We start from the raw sequence: 6,390 nt of genomic DNA, 5'->3' as shown, positions 1-6,390 counted from the left end.
TATCTCAATATATTATAATTGATTGATTTATTAGTTTCATTATTCATACATATTAGAGGTTTGGTTTAATTTTTTGGAAAATAATATTAATTTTTTTAATTATATTGTTCAAAAGATATTGATTGTTGAATTCGAACTATTATGTTTTACTCGCGGGTTCAAAATTTATTTTTAAAAAAAGAAGTGTTAATTATATGTTTAAAACTTACTTCCAAATGAAAATGTGTTAACTAATAACTATATGTTCAAATAATTTTAAGCACGGATAAGCTTAATTTGTTACCATTATAATAGAATAGTTAAGATGAATTTATCAACAAATTAACAAGAAGTCTTGACTAAATTTGTACTTAATAATTTTAAACTTAACAAGTAAAAGGATCTTTAAATTTAAAATTGTGTTAAGATTTGAATTTTTTTATTGACGGATAGTCTTAATTAGATAAATTTTAAACTTTTTACTTAATTAACATGTCATATTCCTCTTGCTAAAATATATTAAGTGGATATTTAATTTTTAGAAGGATTGTAAATTATTTTTATATATATATACATGTTTGTTTTAAAATCTTTAGTAACTTATTGATTTGTGCTAAATAGTTATATGACCACATAACAGTTAGGAAGAGAAAAAGTGAGGGTGATATTTTTCTTTGGTCAAGAAATACAATTATATTTTTTTTTAGATTTCTTTTTTATTTATGTTCTATATTAAAAAAATTTAAAAAAAATTGAATTTTTATTTATGTGCTATATTAAAAGAATTTAAAAAATATTTAACTGTTAATTATATTAAATGTGCATTGCAAAGAAATTAAAAAGACATTTTTAGAATATGTTAAATGTAAAACTTAATTTGTCTTTATTTTCATTAATTACTCCACACAACTTTTTATAATTATGACTTATAAAATAATTAATAGTCATATTCATCATATTATTTGGTGTTTCATATAGTAGCCCTGTAAATAAAATCATTGTAAGATTTTATAGAAGATCACATTAGGTTTTTAGGTTATTATATTTTCGGTGCTTATTATATTCATATTTTAATTTGATTTGAAGAATAAGATGAAAAATGGTGATCGGTTTGTGGGAGTGGACGTCCATAAGAACTCGAAAGATATGTGTACTAATTTCATATTTTTCCTTCTATTTTTTAATGAGTAAGGAATTAAGAATGATGTTGCATTTTTATTGGTATGATTTATCTTTATTTTGCATCTTATGTGAATTTCTTATTGCAATTTTTTTGTTCAAAATAGTAACAAATTTAACAACTTTATTGGAAGTCTACTAAGTACTCATCAAACATTTTTCTCTTACATCAATATTATATTTAATAAAATTATCAAAATTTTATCACTCTTTATAACCGCGCGAAGCGCGGAGAAGTTCACTAGTTAAATATATACAAGGTGATGTGACACCTCTAACCTTCAATTGCATTTATCTTTCTTTCTCTTTTTATTTTTTTCATTTTAAAATTAATTGTGATATGTAAAAAAAACCACTCTTAAATCACTTAATTATATCTGTTAAATCTCTATTCCTATAATTTATTGCTTAGTTATTACTATAATATAATGGTTGAGACAATGAAAATTTTTGGCTTGTGAAAACAACAAACAACAGTAAATGAGAAAACAATTAGTTATTTTTGTTTCAAAATAATCTTTGTTTACCTATTAGACAACACACACAAAGACAATTTCTTCTTAAATCTGAAATTAGCATACGGTTTGTTTGAAAATTGGAATGCTTTACACATTCACTTGATGTTAGGTACTTTATTTTTGGTGTTTAATTATGGAGGTGATATTATTACTATATTTTATGTGTTAATTGCAATCTATGTTCCAACATTTGAATTTTTGATTTATTATAAATTAATCATGTTTTTTGTCAAAATTTTTGGTTAGTTTTAGTATGTGTTGCGAGAACCCGCACTCTTTTTAAAGGTTCAAGTTTGCAATTTACTTAGATACGTTGATTTTTTTTTAGTTTGTTTTGCATATCAAAGCCCAAATAAATAATAATTTATGATAAAGTAAATAGTGGTACGTTGTTTTAATCCCACATGTTGTAGTAGTAACACTTGCATTTTATCTTTATGTCTGTTATTTGGTTCAAAATTTTCACCATCATAACTCATATTTACATACCTATTTCTATTTTTAATAATATTCATTACTGTTGGAAATAATAATTCAAAGTTGGAATAAGAATCCTAAATTGATTAGAATTTGTTATTTATGATATTTACTTATTTATGTTTAATTAGAATTTGTTAGTTAGAGTGGTAAGTGGTTCTTAGTCCTAGTTTAATTTGATTTTTATTTTTATAAATACGGAAAATATAAAAACACACAAAAATATACAAAAGATACAAGAGCTTATAAATAAAATATTTTTATTCAAATTGGTATCAGAGCTTCTACGATACTGGTAGAAGATCTTAGAGTTTTCGCTGGCGGCGGGTGGCTATGACCAATATATGTCGCCCATTTGACCTATGATTATGTTGAAAAACGCCGGATGAATGATATATGTATGAAAAACATGCTAAGGGTAAAGACGTACACAAAAATAGTACAGATTTAAAGAAGTGCAACCAAACACAAGAAGAAGAAACTCTTCTCTAAATTAAAAGTTAGAGAAAGTCAAAAACAAAAACAAAAACAAAAAAAAAATAACAAAAAGAAAAGGAGTTGATGGGAAGGGCAAGAAGTTGGAGAGAAGTGATCCAACACAGCCAAAAAAAATAATATCGTGAGTTGGAGAAAAAATGCTCCAACACTTGGAAGTTGCAGAGAAGTGCTCCAACACAACTAAGAAAAAAAATATCGTGAGTTGGAGAGAAAGTGCTCCCACACTTGGAAGTTGGAGAGAAGTGCTCCAACACAACCAAGAAAAAAAATATTGTGAGTTGGAGAGATAGTGCTCCAACACTTGGAAGTTGGAGAGAATGTGTTCCAACACAACCAAGAAAAAAGAAATTGAAAGATTGAAGAGAAGTACTCCAACAATTGAAGATTGAAGGGAAGTACTCCAATACAACAACAATAACAAGAAGAAAAAGGTAAGAAGTATACAACTTTGAATTACGGGAGAGTGTTGGAAATAATAATTCAAAGTTGGAGTAGGATTTCTAAGTTGATTATGATTTGTTAGAGTGGTTCGTAGTGCTAGTTTAATTTAGTTTTTATTTTTATAAATACGGAAAATATAGAAACACACAAAAATATACAAAAGATACAAGAACTTTTAAATAAAATATTTTCATTCAATCTCACATGTTTTTTTTTGGAATATGGTTTGGAATATATCCGAACTTTGACCGCAATTTATGTACCAATCCCAAACTTTGGGCAGGATACCTTTGCACTATTTAATAATGTATTTTAAAGATATATAAGTGTCCACGTAGACATCATAAGTATTGCATCGTTATAAATAGTAACTTGTCCACGTGTGCACATATATATCTTTAAAATACACCATTAAATAGTGCAAGGTGAATTCTGACACCATCATTATTGAATTGTATATCAATATCAATATACAAAATATAAATTTATAAATTATTATAGGAAATGACATTCCTTATGAAATTATCAATACTTAAATGTATAAATGATGTACATTGTGGTATAATGTTGGTGTCAGTATATATTTCACAATCAGAATGATTAAAATTGAAATATCTTTAATTATAGTCTATATGCCTGAAAATGGTGTATATTGAGTTGTAAAGTTGGTGTTATTATTCGCTCTTAGGTAAATAAATTGATGTACAATATGGTGTAATGCTGGGGACTCTGTAATATAATTGTTTATAAAATAAATATTTTTCTAATAATAAAACACCAATTAAACCACAATTATTTTAAATGCCAAACTTTATGTGAAATGGTGTATATTAAAGTTCATAATACGTGATTATTTTTTTTTACAAATTGATATGTTGCGAATTTTAGTCATAGATTTGATTTTTCATAAGAAAAAATGGCTTTGAATAGAATGATATTTTGATTCGTGAGTGAATAGAATATTCGTTTTTGTGGTTATGAGAGAGAAAATGTCGTAAAAAGATAGAGAAGGAGAAAATTATGGAAGGAAGTTGAAAAATGGATGGGGAGAAAGTTATGGAAAGATTTTTTTATAAAATCAGATTAGTCGTATGTTTAAAAAATGGGATTTACCGAGTCTTTTTATTTTTTAATTTTATTTTTACCTAGTTTGTTGTGTTTTGTTAGAATTCTATTGTTATTTAGGAAAAAGTAATCTATTGTTATATATATATAGTGGCGTACGCAAGATTTTTTCAAAGCGGTGTCACCAATTTAAGGAACAAAAATGGCTCAAGAAGAAAATCAATGAAGCTTTTGCTTTAGACCCAAAAATTTGAGGCCCATTAATAGTGAACTTTATGAAAAAATATTTTTCTTAAAAATATAAAATTTTGATTGAATTAATTTTTTTAAAAAAATTTATGTATTCTTTAAATTAGATAATATTATAGAATTTTTAATTAAATCACTCACATCTTCATATTATTAAATAAAGTTTTATACAACATTAGTTAAAAGATTGTATTGCAAATAAAAGATTAACATCTTTAAAGCTTAATAAAAATTTAATAAAGCTTGATTCAAGTACAATACTATAGTTCTCTCCGATGAAATTTCATATTTTGAAAGGTATACATAATATCCTCAGTAGAAACACGACTAAATAAATTTTTTTATATATATAAATTGACGTTTGTAATTTTTTTAGAATAATAGCTCTCCATTACTGCACAATTAAATTTACACCAATATGATGTAATCAGCACAATTAGTTATTGAGGATCAAATAATAGAGGATTGCAAATAGAAAAAATAAAATTATTATTATGAACAAGCAAAAATAAAAATTCAAGCACATTATAAAATAAATAGAATAGAAAAAACATACTAACATGATATGGAGATCCGAGATGCTGAATAGCGATAATGGATGAACAAGAACGATAAGAAAATTGAAGAAACTCAGAAGTAAATATATAAATATAGGGATTTAAGGAGTCAACACTATTTTTATTTAACTATAATTCCAATCAATAAATGACTCAAAGATTTTGAGTTTTATTTTAATTCTAAAAATAAAAAAGAGTAGTTAAATTTTGAATAAATTAGAGTAGTTCGGTAGGTTTTTAATGAAGGGGCCTATTGTTTTGATTTTTTTTTAAAATTGAAAAATAAAGTTATAAAACATGGAGAAAAAAGCAAAAATTAAGAGAGAAGGAAAAAAAACGCGAAAACAAAAACACCCACTAGAGAATTGAACTCGGGATGTAACACATTCAATAAAACGCCTCTGCCACCTGCGCTAGGAGCATTTTCATGCAGGGGTGTCCTTTTAATTATTTTTACCTTCGATGCTTTTTTTTTTAGTTTTTATAGAGGTATATTCCGTAAAAAAATTCGACGAAGCAGTGTCACGTGACACACCTTACATATACATAAATCCGCCCCTATATATATATATATGAACATACTAGACACAATGAGCCCGTGCAAGCACGGATCCAATATTTGTTACTTTGTTTGTCTCAATTTATGGTAATTTATAATATTTTTAACGTAATTGTTAAATAATATATGTTACTTTTCTTGTTCCAATTTATGTAGCACATGTGAAATTTCGAGAGTTTAGTCATATTTTAATATGGTTTCAAATATTTTATTTTGTTAATTATTGTGATTTATAGAACTCTTATCATAATTTTCAAATAATATATATTACTTACTCAATCTCAATTATGCAGTACATATGAAATTTCGAGAGTTGATTGAATTCTTAGTACTATTTACATAATTTTCAAATAATATATTTTACTCACACAATTCTAACTATGCAATACATGTGAAATTTTGAGAATTAATCAAATTTTTAATATAATTTTGAATTATAATTTTTATAGTATGTTTTTTTTGTAAATTTCAAATAATATATGTTACTCTCTGTCCCAATTTATGTAATCACATGCGATATTTTGAGAGTCAACCAAATTTTTAATATGTTTTTAGAATATTTTAGGTTGTTAATTATTGAGATTTATAATATAATTTTTTCGTAATTTTAAAAAATAAGTTCCTCTCTCTATAAATTCTAGAAGTTGACCCTAGCTCCTCTTCTATTCCCTCTTTTATAATTTTACAAAATATGTTCCTTTCTCTGTAAATTCGAAAATATGATCCAAAGCTCCTTTTCTATTATTTTTTCATAAATTTTAAAAATAAGTTCACCCTGTAAATAAACAAAGGAACTTGACCTTAAGCTTCTCCTTTTCACACTTATTATATAGAGTAAAATTATATATATATATATATATATATATAT

This window comes from Solanum tuberosum, unplaced genomic scaffold, assembly GCF_000226075.1.
Source record: "Solanum tuberosum cultivar DM 1-3 516 R44 unplaced genomic scaffold, SolTub_3.0 scf00177, whole genome shotgun sequence".
NCBI classification, from domain to species: Eukaryota; Viridiplantae; Streptophyta; class Magnoliopsida; order Solanales; family Solanaceae; genus Solanum; species Solanum tuberosum.
The sequence above is the reverse complement of the archived record's forward strand: the minus strand, read 5'-3'. Positions refer to the sequence as shown.